The sequence below is a fragment of the Vigna umbellata genome, chromosome 5 (genome assembly GCF_029865625.1).
Source record: "Vigna umbellata cultivar VRB3 chromosome 5, Vumbellata_1.0, whole genome shotgun sequence".
Lineage (NCBI taxonomy): Eukaryota > Viridiplantae > Streptophyta > Magnoliopsida > Fabales > Fabaceae > Vigna > Vigna umbellata.
The window spans coordinates 2,401,470-2,418,183 of record NC_142169.1 but is presented as its reverse complement, the minus strand read 5'-3'; the positions used below and the strand labels follow the sequence as shown (position 1 = coordinate 2,418,183).

Here is a 16,714-nt window from a genome sequence, read left to right as displayed (position 1 = left end):
AGTTCTAATGGCTTTTGAGCTCTTGAGTCTGACTCATTTGGGAAACTCAACCGAAATTGTTTTCCAAGTAGACATCCTTCACAAACTTGGTTGGGGTGAGTAATATGAGGCAGTCCTCTCACAATTGCTTTCTTGAAGAGCAACTCTAATCCTTTAAAATTAAGATGGCCAAATCGAAGATGCCAAAGCCATGATTGGTCTTTGTAGCACATCTTGAGACATTGTGGGCCATCACTTTGAATGTTGAGCACAAACATTCTATTTCTTGTCATTGACACCTTTGCAATGAATCTACTTGTATTATCTCTTATCGAAAGGTTATTATTCTTAAGTTGAATATCATAACCTTTCTCTAAGAGTTGTCCTAAGCTCAAGATGTTGCTCTTCATGCTTGGCACATAATATACGTTGGAAATAAATTGATGTTCTCCATTCTTTAGTCGGATGAGGACATTACCTTTTCCTTTCACCGCCACCTTTGATTCATCTCCAAAAGCCACGTTTCCTTTTACTGATTCATCAAGCTCCACGAACATGCTTCTTTTCCCACACATATGGTTACTTGCTCCACTGTCAAGGTACCACTGATTATCCTCGCCTCTATCTTGGCCCTTGTAAGCCAATAGCAAGGTACCATCTTCTTGACACCTTTCTTCAGCATAATTGACTTTCTCTTCGACTTTATTTTTGTTAGGGGCTCTACATTCAGAAGCATAATGTCCAAACTTATCACAATTGTAACACTTGATTCGTGTCTTGTCATACCTTGAATTCGGATTTCCTCTCCCACTACCTCTGTTAGAGCTTTCTCCTCTTTGGTTATTGTTGTTAGGCCTTCGTCCTTGTCCACGTCCATATGCACGCCCTCGTCCTTGTTCTTGACTATAACTTCGCCTTAATTGGTTGTGTGTATTTTCTTCTTTTCTTGAATCAACGTGTGCCTTGAGGACTTGCTCCGTGATCTCTTCCTTCTTCTTTTTCTTTTCTTCATAAGCTTGCAACGAACCAAGAAGTTGCTTTATTGACATGGCCTCCAAGTCTTTTGTTTCTTCGGTAATGGTGACAATATGTTCGAACTTTGGATCTAATGATCTAAGAATTTTCTCCATAATTCTTACATCATCTAGCTTCTCACCATTTCTTTTTAGGTTATTAGTAACCGTTAAAACTCTTAAAAGTAATCAGAGACTAGTTCACCTTCCTTCATATGCAAAGCTTCAAACTCTCCTCTCAAAGTTTGAAGACGTACCTTTTTGACTTGATCTGCTCCCTTGTAAGAGATCTTAAGCTTCTCCCATGCTTCCTTGGCTGACTTGACTCCAGAAATCTTCTCAAAAGTATCTTCATCTAATCCTTGATAAATTAGACAGAGAGCTTTCTTGTCTCTCTTCCTTGAGTCTCTCAAGTTATCCTTTTGAGCTTGAGAAAGACTCTCCAGATTCTCTGGCTCAATGTGGCCCTTCTCGACCACCTCCCAGACATCATGTGCACCAAGGAGAGCTATCATCCTTAAGCTCCAATTGTCATAGTTGCTCTTAGTGAGCATTGGGACTTGAAAGGGAACTCTAGTATTTGCCATTTCTATGAAGATCTTATGGCTCTTGATACCACTTTGTTGGGAAAAAACTTTAAAGGCTAGAAGGAAGTGTTTAAGATTGGGAGAGGTTGGAAGATTTTGAGAGAAGAGGAAAGGCTTGTATTGAGTGCTTCTAAACTTTTTTGGCTTGTTCACAAATGATACAATCATCCCCTATTTATACTAATGGCACCTCCTTAACCAATGGTTAGGATCTTGCCACTACAACATTCATCTAAGGGTTATAATTTATTCTCTAGAACTTTCTAAAACATTCCTATAATTCTAAACTTATCTAGAGACATCTTATGGATAAGCATCTCTAGATATTTTTGTGGAACATTCTAGAATCCTTCTAGATAGGATTTTCTAGAATGCTATTTGGGCCTTTGCTAATATTGAGCTTTTATCTTTTAGGCCCAATCATACAAAATCAATTTATATTCCAACAGAAAGTCCTACCCTATATTATCGAAGGCACCAATAACAAACTAAGAATAATGTTTAATACCATTTTAACATAAATTTCTTGAATAAATCTAAGGTTTTTAGTTAACCAAATAAAGTAATTTGTATAACGTGTTAAATCACGGTGTTCATGATCGTAATCTATTACAAAACAACCTTTCTATTAAACATCTTCCTTCTTATAGGTTTTTATATGTAAAAATATCACTCTATTATAATACGGGATTACATTGATACTTTTGGATATCTTTCTGTCTTTGTTTCTAACAAAAAGCATAAACAACAAACAATTCCTACTTAGGCGTACAATAACCTATGTTAGTAATTTTCTTTTAAAATGAGGGTAAATTTTAAAAGTACATGTACCCAAACTATAAATTCTTATACATTATTGAACACTTGGAAGACCTAGATATGCACTACCTTATAATGATGAAGGGAGAGTATTTTTCTCATTACTAGAAAGTGGTGAAAAATAGGTTTGATTTCTAATATAAGAACCATCGGGGAAATTATGAAATTCATATGGACAAAAGGAAGGACCTCCACTCCTCCCTCCACTACTTCATATTGAAATTAATGAAAAGGACAAAAGAGACACCAATAATTAAATCACCGACCAATTGGTTATCAGTGAAACATTGATATCATGTCAACAAATTCTATTCTGTCCTAAAGTTACACTGTCATGTGAATAATAAACATTAGATTTATCTCTATGATTAGTAAATCCAAAATCCTTGTCACAGTCCTATAATTATCGATAACATGCCCTGTTCTTGAAATTTGTTCACCTTTCCCTTTTACTATAGCCAGATTCATTTTTGTAGATTCGTTTATTGTATTTGCACGATGAGCGAAACCCAGCCTCAGGTTGATGAAGTCCCACACAAAAAAAGTTGGCTTTTATAATTGTTGTCACCATCTTTTGTGTTCCTTTTTATCGTGTTGGATTTAATATGGTCAAAGGTCAAGTAGTGGTGACCCAAAAGAAAGGAAGATAAAAATGTCTTGTTGAAAACTTGTATCCATGTTGCACAGAATAATTTTGCAATGCTTTTGAAGAAGACATTGTAGGGAGTGCTTAATGACCTGTAATAGAACACAACTACTTTATAGTGGTCCAAGCTCAAACCTTGTCTATTTGACCTTTGGTGGAAACTTTGTTGCTTGGATGCAAACCTTGTCTTATGGAATAAGATGAAACAAAATGGTAAGATAACACTGTGAAAGTGAAATAACATAAGCATAATAGACAACTCAGATCACCCTTCTTACAATTCCAGTTATGTGGTTGTGACTTATCTCTCTCATTTTCGCTGTTTAACTATTTACTACTCTAACCGCCTTTGAAGTAGTGAGTGTGGATAAGAGTCATTTAAATCAAGTGCAGTGATCAATGTGGTTTGATATTGTTATTTTCGATTATTTGCTAATATTTATAGCATAAAATGAGCACTCGCGTTTCTTAACAGGTTATAATCTTATCAAGAAATTTACATCATTCCCGTAACCTTGTCACATGAATTTTAACATGTGATTATGTATAATAATGATTTACATTTATAAAAGCCAACACCGGTCATAAATCATGATATTATGGCATAACAAATTGTTTTTTATTTGATTATTTAGGTTTAAACTTAAATAATCATGAAGAATCTCAAACTATTCCTTTTGCTTAAATCCAAAGTTTTATAAATTCATAACAATTAACTAATTTGTAAATTCATAACAATTAACTAATTTCCGTTAAACGAAGTCAAATATTAATAACGTTGGAGATTTGAGATAAAAAAAATGAGACTTTCTATATATTAGTTGTTTAATAATGAATATAGAAAGTAGAGAACTTTTTATGTCTACTGTATCTTTGTTTATTCCAAAACTTATTATAAAAAGTCTTTTTAACTCATGAAAAAGTTTTATGGCACTAGTGTAATTTTAACCTTAACATTTATTAGTTATGGTGGTAATTGGAGAAGTTAATATAATTTAATGTTTATGGTATTGAAGCTTAAGGTAACATTTTCTTTGGGTATGCCTTACCTAATAAAGCAAAATGTATAAATAATTTCTTGTTTTTATTTATAAGAATTAATTAAAAAATTTAAATAATTGAGATCGTTAATAGTAATAAATTTATATTAATGATTTTTTCAAATTAATCACAGTATTAACTCTCTCTTTTTTTCACTTTTAATTATTTTCCGTAACACAATCTATCTCTTTTTTAATAAAGAGTGTTTAATCTAAAATTAATTATTATAAAGACAAAAATATCACTTTTATTTTGAATCTTATAAATAACAAATATTATATTGCTAAGTTATTTCTTTTCATTAATTCAAAAACATATTTTTAAGTCTCTATTTAAGTATGTTTTTCAAATAATAGATTTAATAAATGTGCGGTGACATTTTGGTTAATAAGAATTCATATTTTAAATTTGATAATATTATAACATATTTCAATTTTGATTGTAAGCCTGTTGGAATATAAACAGACTTAAATTTTGCAATTGTTGAGTTTTTTGATAGATTTAAATTAATAAGTCTATTAAAAAATGAAAAGACTTTAATTGTTAGTCTTTTATCAGACTTAAATTCTTTAACCTAACACTAGTGCAAAATTAACTTTCAAACTTGCACAATACGCTTCGGTTTATACAAAATCGAAGTCTATCAAAAAGCGGTGTCATTTTTGTAATTTTGGATACGTGGAACCGAGGCGTATAAGGTGATTTTTTTAAAACTTTTTTAGTGAACATATTAGGCATCGGGTGCTGGCATAACCGAGGCGTATAAGCGATTTATGCTTGGGTTATTGCTGGAACCGAGGTGTATAAGTGCTCTACCAGGACAAAACCCCTTAACTTTCATTCTCTCTTTCTTGTTTAGAATCGCAAAACACCATCTTCTCCCCTCGCGACCTTCAATAGCAAAACCCTTTTCTTCTTCTTCCTCGCATTGTTAGGGTTTTTCGTCTGGCAAGAAGCATTTTTCCTCGCCACTCATTGCCGCCACTGTTTTTGTTCTTCGTCTTCGTCGCGCGCTGTTCATTGCCGCCACCACAGGTTGCCGCTATCACCACCTGCGCGTCGTTCATTGTCGCCACCACGCGTTGCCGCTGTCGCGCCATTGCCGCCACCTGCGTGCCGTTCATTGTCGCGACCACTGTTCGTCGCCGCCGCTGCCCAATCACGCTCCCAGGTTCATCTTTACATTAATGAAGATGCTTATTACATCAATGATAATCTCTAACATTCTTATGATTAAAGAGCCTAACAGTCTAAATATCATCAAACATGCCCCAATCATCAGTTATTTTCTAGAATTTCAAAATAAAAAAAATGTTTTGGTAGTAAAATCCTTTATCCTTGATATAGATATAGATAGAAAAATGATGAGAAACACTTGAGCCATGTGGGAAAGATACTGTACAAAAGGAAGAAGGGATACAGTGAGAAAATGAGAACTATGATGTGAATCATGATAACAGTTGAAAAACTGTAATTTTCATGCTTAAAATTGATACTAAAAGCAACCTTTAACACTTAGAAACTAGCTTGGAATCATGCTTTTGTTCATATTTTTGGAAATAAGAGAGCTGGACAGGTCTATGCTTGATTTCAGTGTTTTATGCAGGTTTTAAGGTGAATTTGGTGAAAGAAGTGAAGAAGGATAGAGATGGAATCAGAAAAGAACTCAAAAAGTGCAAAAGGAGAAGCCGCAAGTACCGGTCAGCGGCAGTTTATCGCTGAGCGGCACTCAGGAACACCCGTTGGCTCCGCTGAGGGGTGAAAATGCAGCTGAGGGGAAAATTGACTTGGCGCTGGTACCGCTGAGCGGTGGTCTTTTGGGCTTAGGCCCACTTTTTTGTAATTTTACGAATAGTATATAAGCTTTAGGTCTTCCTAGGGTTTGTATCTTTGGCTGAGATAAAGCAAACACTCACTTTTCCACCCCTTGGAGGAAGATCTTGGATGCTCAAGCTACCTACTCATCTTTCTAGGGTTTTATCTTTCATTCTTTCATTATTGTTCATCTAGTTTCACCATGAATATGGTGAACTAAACTTTGTATTGTTGTTGGGGAATCAATGTAATCTTGTGAAACTCTCATATATGGAATTTGTTTTTCAACATCTTATTTTAAGATACATGCTTTCTTTCATCATTAGTTAGGGTTTTTCCTCGTTGCTTAAAGCATGCATTGTTTAACTCATTCAATGCCATGATTATTAATTTTTTCGATATGGGAACGTACGGGGAAATCTAGATCCGGGGAAAATCTCCCAATAGCATATTGCCTAAACATAGGAATATGAGGGTTGGTTGTCGTTAAGCTTCTGCGGTTCAGAATTAATTATTAGGAATGCTAGGAATTGTATGAACTCGTAATTAAGGATAGGCCTTCTTGCAAGGTGATTTAGAGAGTGACATTAACATTGATGAAAAGAATGATGAATTCCTAAAAGTATATGAGAGTGGATAAGATGAAATTGATAACCCCAACAACATACTCATCCATTTAATTCATTAAAGTGTTTGTTTTCCTCTTTTCCATTGATCAACATTCATGCATACATGTTTAATTACTGTCTTTTGCATTTAAACCCTACAATCAATTGTTAACAAGTCTTAAATAATCAACAAATCATATAGCTAACTAGGCCGTGAGTCCTTTGGGAAAATGATACTTGGTCTTACCTAGTTTTATTACTTGATACGATTCGGTCACACTTGCCGATTGTCAAACAAGTTTTTGGCGTCGTTTTTCGGTGTTCATAAATTTGTCATCAAGTTTTTGGCGCCGTTACCTGGGACTCGTGGTTTAACTAGTTTATTTGTGTGATTATTGATTATCTTTGACTTGAATTTTGAATTTTGAATTTTGAATTTCTATTTTTATTTTATTTTATTTTCTGTTTTTATTTTTTTTCGGTTATTATTTTATTTTTTTTTTCTGTTTTTATTTTTTCTGTTTTCTGTTTTTATTTTCTGTTTTTATTTTTTCTATTTTTATTTTATCTTCTTATCTCTAATCTTATATCTTCTTCTATATCTTTTTATGCTAACCAATTTTTCTAGGGATTTGTTTTCTTGTGTATGCAGGAAGCAATCCGAACTAGAAGCAAGAAAACTGCAGAACCTCTTCTTGAAGGCTTAGACGAGAGTAGACGGAGGAGGAGAATCCGTACATCTAGAGAACTTTTTCCTTCTCCGAAAACTCTGTTACAACCATCACCACAAGGTTCTAACCATAGCACTGAGGAGATGAAGAATAATAATGCCAGAAGAACTCTTGCAGATTACACTAATGTAGCTGGACCTCAACATTTCAATGGCCTAGCAAGCCCAAGAGTCAATGCAGCTAATGTGGAGGTGAAACCGACATTAATCCAACTGGTTAAGAGTAACCAATTTAATGGGTTGTCTCACGAAAGCCCATATGAGCACCTCACAACGTTTAATGAGATTTGCAACACAGTAAAGATAAATGGGGTGCCGGACAAAGCAATCAAACTTAGCCTATTTCCATTCTCATTAGGAGGCAACGCTAAGCTTTGGTTGAACTCTTTTCTAGAAGGAAGCTTTACAGAGTGGGAAGCAGTGGTGACAAAGTTCCTAAACAAATACTTTCCACAATCAAAGGTAAACAAAGGAAAGCAAGAGATTTCATCTTTCAAGCAAGGCATGGAGGAATCACTAGGTCATGCATGGGACAGATATAAAAGCCTATTAAGAAAAACTCCCACACATGGTTTTGACGAAGTGGAAGTAGTCCTGATCTTCCTTGGAGGTCTTGGTTCACAAACCAAGATGATGCTTGATGCCTCAACTAGAGGAAATATCAAATGGAAAACTCCAGAGGAAGCTACAGAAATAATTGAAAACATGGCTACAAATGATAATGAGCTGAACAGCGAAAGAGGAGCTCCTATTCAACAAAAAAGAGTTCTACAGTTACAAACCAATGATGCCTTGCTAGCACAGAACAAGATACTAACTCAACAACTGGAGACTCTCACAAAAATAGTTGCACAACTGCCAAAAGAGTTAAAGACTGTTCCACAGGTTCAATCACATTTGTGTGAATTATGTGGGGGTGACCATATCAATGGTCAATGCGCCTTTCCAGCAGAAGCTTTAGAGGATGTTAACTTCATGGCCAATCAATTTCCATACCGCCAGGGGAATTTCAATCAAGGGTGGAAACCACACCCAAGCATTGGTCAAGGTGATAACAGTTGAAAAACTGTTATTTTCATGCTTAAAATTAATACTAAAAGCAACCTTTAACACTTAGAAACTAGCTTGAAATCATGCTTTTGGGTATATTTTTAGAAATAAGAGAGCTGAACAGGTTTATGCTTGATTTCAGTGTTTTATGCAGGTTTTAAGTTGAATTTGGTGAAAGAAGTGAAGAAGGATAGAGATGGAATCAGAAAAGACATAAAAAATGCAAAAGGAGAAGCCGCAACTGCCGCTCAGCGGCAGTTTACCGCTGAGCGGCACTCAGGCAATCACGGTGGATCCGCTGAGGGGTGAAAAGGCCGCTGAGGGGAGGAAAACAACTCACGCACTTACCGCTGAGCGGTAGTTTACCGCTGAGCGGTAGTTTACCGCTGAGCGGCACTATTTTGGGCTTGGGCCTAATTTTCTGTATATTTTAGAATAGTATATAAGCTTTAGGTCGTCCTAGGGTTTGTATCCTTGCTGAGACGAAGCAAACACTCTCTTTTCCACCCCTTGAAGGAAGATCTTGGATGCTCAGGCTACCTCCTCATCTTTCTAGGGTTCTATCTTTCTTTCATTCATTATTGTTCATCTAGTTTCACCATGAATATGGTGAACTAAACCCTGTATTGTTGTTGCGGAATCAATGTAGTCTTGTGAAACTCTCATATATGGAATTTGTTTCAACATCTTATATTAAGATACATGCTTTCTTTCATCTTTAGTTAGGGATTTTCCTCCTTGCTTAATGCTTGCTTTGTTTAACTCATTCATTTCCATGATTATTGATTTTGTCGATATGGGAACGTACGGGGAAGTCTAGATCTGGGGAATTTCTCCCAATAGCATATTGGTTGCCTTTAAGCTCCTGCACTTCAGAACTAATTACTAGGAATGCTAGGAATTGTATGAACTCGTAATTAAGGATAAGCCTTCTTGCAAGGTGATTTAGAGAGTGGCATTAGCAATTGATGATAAGAATGATGAATTCCTAAAAGTATATGAGAGTGGATAAGATGAAATTGATAACCCCAACGACATACTCATCCATTTAATTCATTAAAGTGTTTGTTTTCCTCTTTTCCATTGATCAACATTCATGCATACATGTTTAATTACTGTCTTTTGCATTTAAACCCTACAATCAATTGTTAACAAGTGTTAAATAATCAACAAATCATATAGCTAACTAGGCTGTGAGTCCTTTGGGAAAACGATACTTGGTCTTACCTAGTTTTATTACTTGATACGATTCGGTCACACTTGTCGATTGTTAAACAAGTTTGTGGCGCCGTTTTTCAGTGTTCATAAATTTTTCATCACAAGGACAAAGTGGGCAAGCTGGACAAACTGGGCAATTTATCAAGCAAGAGCAACAACCAACCTCATGGCAACAAATGTCTATACTTAATGAAAGATCAATAAGGATGGAAGAAACTCTTCAGAAATCCATACAGAAAACTGTGTCCACTCAAAAGAGCACTGAAGCTGCTATTAAGAACTTGGAGATGCAAATGGGTCAAATTACTAAGCAGTTGGAAGAAAGGCCTGACAAAAATTTTGGGGCTAATACTGAAGTTAACTCCAGGGAAGAATGTAAGGTGTTGGTGAGTGTAAATGTTGAAACAGTTGAGTTAGAAAGAGAGAAAGAAAAAGAAGAGAGAAAAAAGAGAGAAAAAGAAAAAGAAGAGAGAAAAGAGAAAGAAGAGATACGAGAGACAAAGAGTGAAGATATTCTTCCTTTTCCAATAGATCATGAGAAACAATTTGATTTTACAAAAATATTCAAGATGTTGGATAATGATGTACCTTGGAAGGAGATATTACAGCACATTGTAGTTTACACAAAGCCTGAGGAAGAAGTCTCTACAAAGAAAAGACGTAGAGATGATGAGACAAAGTAGTATAAAGCTGTTAAAAAGAAGCCATTCCCTCCAAAAGCAAAAGATCCAGGAGGTTTCTCCATTCCATGCACAATAGGGAAGAAAAGGATAAAGAAGGCTTTACTTGATTTAGGATCAAGTGTTAACTTGATGTCTTATTCCTTACTTGAGCAGATTGGTGATCTTGATGTGAAGCCTATAAAGATGAATTTATTAATGGCAGATGGATCCTCAAAGAATCCCTATGGTATAGCAGAGGATGTTATAGTTTGTGTAGGCACACTATAGTTCTTGGTGGACTTTGTGGTGATGAAGATGGAGAATGAAAGGATACCCATTATTCTCGGAAGACCGTTTATGAAAACGGCCAAAGCCATCATTGATGTGGATGAAGGCATAGTGGTATTCCAAGACCGAGAAGAAAGAGTTGTTGTAGATGTTTTCAAAGAAGAAAGGCAGATGCAGGAGGAAGAAGCTAGTCATAAAGCTACATATCAGGATGTACTCATGACTAGCCCTGTAGATGAAAAGCCAAAGCCAGAAGAGTAAGAAAAGTGAACCGGAAGCAGTTGATGAGTTGATGCGATATGAACATCAACCATATAGATGGAACATGAGCTTTATTGGGTCAAGCTAGTGACGTTAAAAGAGCGCTTGTTGGGAGGCAACCCAGTGATTTAAGAACTTTTAATTTTTGGTTTGGTCATGTAATTTTGAACTTTTGGGTATTTTTGTTTTTGTTATAAGTTTGTTACAGGGTTTACATCTATTGATGGATGTTAGGTGCAAGAGTATCTACTGAAGGATACTATGTTTGTATACACCTACTGATGGGTGTTGGTAAGAAAGATTTGCATCTACTGAAGGGTGCTGGAGGATTTTGGGTCAGGCTCGTGACGTTAAACAAGCGCTACCTGGGAGGCAACCCAGTTGATTGATTTTATCTGTATTGTTTGTTTTGATTCTGCTTTAGTTGAATGATAGGGATTGAATGTTTGAGTGATCTGAGAACTTAATTGCAGGGAGCAAGTGAGGGGCACTAGTGCAGAATTGACTTATAACGTCACCCCATAGACGTCCGTTCACAAAAGCCCCAATGTAAATAATTGACCGGTGACATTTTCGTAAATAAGTGAAACTGTAGACGTCCGTCCCCTCCTAGGACGGACGTCTATAATATTATACACGTCTGTGGGTGGGGACGGACGTTTAAGGGCTGAACAAAATCAACCCTAAAACATCCGTCCTGTGAGGGAGCAGACGTCTATAATATTATACATGTCCGGCCCCCCCAAACGGACATTTAGGGTCTTGACAGGGTGGTTGGAGCATTAAATGTCTTCAGCCCCTTAAACGTCCGTCCAGGCAGGGGGCGGACGTTTATAATATTATAGACGTCTGCCCCTCCAGGACGGACGTTTAAGGGGCTGTCATGGGGAGTTGAAACGTTCAGTTGTTCAGCCCCTTAAACGTCCGTCCTAGGGGGGGAGGACGTCTATAATATGATAGACGTCCGCCCCCCCAGGACGGACGTTTAAGGGGGCTGAACAACTGAACGTTTCAACTCCCCATGTCAGTCCCTTAAACGTCCGTCCTGGGGGGGGCGGACGTCTATAATATTATAGACGTCCTCCCCCCCAGGACGGACGTTTAAGGAACTGATAGGGTAGTTGAAACGTTCAGTTGTTCAGCCCCTTAAATGTCCGCCCCCCAATGACGGACGTCTATAATATTTTAGACGTCCGTGCCCCCCATCACGGACGTCTAAAACCCCCCTACGAACATCAATTTTAAATTACCATAGACGTCATATTAGTGACTGGACGGACGTCTATAATATTAATACGCGAACCCGCGAGCAGAACGCTCACTGTTCATCGTCGTCTCCCGCGAACGCTGTCTGCCATTGATTTTCCAAGTTCGTTTTCTCTCTTTTGGACCGTTTAAATTGACTTTCAATCCGATTACATTGCTCTGTGATGAAATATCTTTGATTTGAACCGATTAAAAATCATTTTCTGTCCATTTTTGTGCAGTCTCTTGCGTGTTCTTGGGCGGCTTTTTTGACGGTTTTTGGACGAGGTGTTAGGCCGTTTCCTCCTCAATTTCCCTCCTTTAATTTCGAATCTACTTTTCAGGTTAGCTTGTTGTTATTGATAAATTTTTGAATGCATGTAATTGGGTTTTGTGTATGCATGTTTTTTACTCTAAAGTGTGCATGTGTTATTGGCTTTTGAATATGCATGTATTAGTTGTGTTATTATAAGTATCAAATCATTGAGTGACACTTAGTTCCCGTTTGAAATTTAACACAAACGATTAATCTTTTAATCGTTTGTGTTAAATTTTGAATTGTCCGATTGGATAGTTTGAGAAAATTAATTTTCATAATTTGCAATAACATGTCAATTGGAGTTTATGGATAAGATTGATAAAATTTCGGTTTAGTACTTCTGTTGTTCTCCGGATGCATATTTGATTGTGGTCATCGTTGACTACTCTCATTTCGTGTATTTCGGAGACCAACGCGAAATGCTGCCGAAATCTTATCAATTTTATGATGTAGACTTCAATGCACGTGTCTGAGCAAATTATGAAAATTAATTTTTTTGAATGGGTAGGGCCTAACCTTGTGAGAGTTAAAAAACTTGAACTGATGATTTTACGAACATAGTATGGATTGAAGCTGGATGAACGAACGTCGCATCAGTGAAGAATATGATAAGGGTGTTTCGAAGTTCTTGCAATACGTTGAACAAAATGCTAAGTCTGTCAACGGGACATATTTTTGTCCTTGTGTCCGTTGTCTTAATCAAATACGGCAAGACTTAGGCAATGTGCGTTACCATCTATTCATGTACGGCATAATGAGAACTTATACCGTTTGGACTTGGCATGGAGAAGTACTGGACTAGCCTACCACGTCACGAGGAACAGATTATGTGGAAGAATGGATGAGTGACCATTTAGAGGACATGATACGTGATGTCGGTGAAGATAATTTTGGAAGGGCTAATTTGTATGATTCTCTTATTAATGATTCAGAGCAACCGTTGTTCCCAGGATGCTTGAACTTTACACGTCTGTCTTCAACATTAAAGTTGTTTAGTTTAAAAGCAAGGAATGGATGGACTGATAAAAGTTTCACCGAGTTGTTGGAGTTGTTGAAGGAGATGCTTCTAGAAAATAATACTCTACTTATTCGTAATTACGAGGCCAAAAAACTTTTATGTCCAATGGGTCTTGAATATCGAAAGATACATGCTTGTCCTAATGATTGTGTTTTGTACACAAAGGAGTTTGCTTTGTTAAAGTATTGTCCAACATGTGGTTTATCCCGTTTTAAAAAGAAATCTGACCGTGTCACTGGTAATGAAGGTAATGATGGTGCACCTACTAAGGTGATGTGGTATTTGCCTATAATACCTAGGTTCAAACGTATGTTCTCTGTTAAAGAAGATGCAAAGAACCTTAAATGGCACTCTGACGAAAGAAAGTGCGATATTTGCCTATAATACAACATGTCTTCTAAGTAACTTGGTTTTTTTATGTGCAGGATGAGTTGGTTGAGCAGCAGACTCAGGGCACATTTGCTGGCCAAGGTAGGGATGACATTCTGACAACGGCCATTGGAAGGCCCGAGCACCTAGGACGTGTACGTGGAGTTCCTGGGGCGATTAGTCTTCGTGACTATTTTGGCCCTACACAGAAAACCCCCCAATCAATGAGTCAGGAGACACTGAGGCAGATGGATCTTCAGTGGGAGGAAAGACTCAACCAAAGCATGAGATCAATGGAGCAACGATTCATGGAGCAGCTACAAGAACAAAAACAAATACAAAGAGCGCTTGAAGAAAAGCTGCATTCCATGACGCAAGGCAACATGGGGGCCGATGAAACTCCCACACCACCTCGTGTCAGCACTAGAGGATCATGCTCTGCTGTAGACCCCACTCAGTATAGCGGTCAATATGAGCTGTTGGTTGATGGGGATCCCCCACGCATTGTGGCTGTCGGACGAATGCTTGAGGAAGGGCAGACCATTCATGGTGTTGCCATATTACCCCAGCACGTACGTGTGACCATTGACGAGGTTCGGGATCCTCAGGCTCAGGTGCCAAATTGACTTTCAATCCGATTACATTGACAAAATTACCCAGATTGAAGAAAGAATCATTAGAACTATACTGGGATTTGAGGGTATTTGGTCTTCCCCCACATGTGCCAGTTTATATCACATTTTCTGATGCATTGGAGGTGATTGGGGGAGACAGGATGTTGAATATTTCCATCATTCAGCTGTGGTGCATGTAAGTTAGTCAATTTGGTCTTTCATATTACTTTTATTTACATTGTTATATAGTTTCTAACAACTTAACTTTGTTGTTTTAGGTACATGGACACAATCATTGTAGACCAAGGTCGGTCTTCCATGTATGGATTTGTTGAACCTCAGACCATTCAACCGTCTGGTAACACACTTCAAAACAGACAACATTATTTGCAAACATGGATGGATGAGTCAAAAAGATACGTATACCTTGTGCCATACATTGACGGGTAGGTGTTGTTATATGTGGTCAGCTCATTATTATAGTTTCCTTAATTAGTTGAATAACTATTTGTCCTTCGTCATAGGTCGAACTGGCAGCTGATGGTCATCATTCCCAAACAATGTAAAATTATATGGTTTTGTTCGTTGCACAGGAGGATGAAAACTGAGTTGAGAACCATGCTTCAAGGGTAAGTGTTTCTCCAAAAATGACTTTGAATTTGATGTTCACCTTCAACTTTTATGATAAAATAGTCATATTAATTATACTTTGTGTTTTCAATATGTACAGAGTTATTGGTAAATCTCGTGGTCAACTGGTTCAAATTTTGTATCCAAAGGTTGTAAGTCATTTATAGTTTCTAATTCATTTTCTATGTTATTGAATTATCTAAATTCTTAACTATTTAGTTTGTTATTTTAGTGTAACCAGCAGCTAGATTCATGGGAATGTGGCTTCTATGTGATGTGTTGGATTAAGACCATCATTCGAGCTGTCATTACAGATGACTGGAATGCGGTAATGATGTATACCTTCAATTCATTACAAATCAAATTCATCTTCAACTATATATGAAACAATAATGAATCTTTCTTGAATTTTGCAGCGCTTCAAGACTACATCGCCTATTACAGAGGACACAATTAAACAGATAAGGCAGCAGTGGACCGCTTATCTTCTGCAAAGATGGAGTTAGGAATAGTTATACTTCTTCTTGAATATTGTTTAGTTTTAGTTTAAGTTTTATGTTGATAGTTTGGTAGTGGATTGAACTCCACATTAAGTAGAACTTTGTTTATATAAAACGCATATTTATATTATTGCAAAATTGTTCTGGGACATTTTTCTGCTTTTCAGGTGTGGTTTTATTGAAAAAATAAACTAATTTTTAAAAAAAAACGCCCAGTAGACATCCGTTAGTGTACAGTCGAACGTCTATAGACGTCTGTCAGTGCACACACAGACGTCCACCCCCCAGCCCCTACCAAAAACAATTCAACCAGGTAGGCGTCCGGGAAGGGAGGAGGCGGACGTCTATATAGACGTCCGTCCTAACACAATGGACGTCTATATAGACGTCCAGTCTTGCACAACGAACGTCTATATAGACGTCCATCCTGACACAACGGACGTCTATATAGACGTCCGTCCTGTCACAACGGACGTCTATATAGACGTCCATCCTGTCACAACGGACGTCTGAGCGACGTCACCCACATAAACGTCGGGCGTACGTCGGACGTCAAAAGGCCAAAATATCGGACGTCTAAAGCCCTTTCTACACTAGTGGGGCATGAGTAGAAGGCACTTAGGGTAAGCTAGGAAGAAGAAAAGCACAACACGAAAGTGTGGCTGAGCGGTGGTATCGCAGATTGGGCTTAGGTTGCCCCTTAGCGGAACTCGAGCCCATTAGGGTCTTTTATACCCTAAGTCACGCTTTGGCCTCTATTTTCAGATTCTTCTCTACACACACACTCCTAAACACTTTTCCAAAGGTTCTCTACATTTTTCCTTTCATTCCTTTTTAGAAAATCTTCCTTCCACTCACTTTCTCACTAGTTTTCCATATAAGTTTGGGGTTGGCAGAGAGCATCATTGATGGGGCTGAGTTTTTCAAAGCACTAGAGCAAGATTTGTTTTATCAATCACTTTTGTTTTTAGAATAGGGTTTGATGTACTCAAATGGAAACTTTGTCTGTTATGATGGTTTGCTTATGATTGTTGTTTGATAAGTAATGCTTGATGATGCTTTGATATTGATTGATGTTGAGATTGTGCACATTATATGCTTATACAGGTGATTCACAAGCTTTGTGAACAAATGCATGATGTTGTGATTGTGATTATGATACTAAGCAGGATGTGTATATGTGGAATGTGAATGAGCTTATATGTGAGGTTTTGAGCTCCAGAGTTTTTGTCATTGAATGTTATTACTTTGAAAGCATGAATGATTTTGCCCAGGTTTTCTATGATTGAATCAATTGCCTTT

General features: G+C 37.3%; 1 pseudogene; it reads right to left on the bottom strand.

The window, feature by feature from the left end:
- Positions 1–508: 508 nt before the first annotated feature.
- LOC148197517 (uncharacterized) lies at positions 509–1,747 on the bottom strand (annotated as a pseudogene).
- Between the last annotated feature and the right edge of the window lie 14,967 nt (positions 1,748–16,714).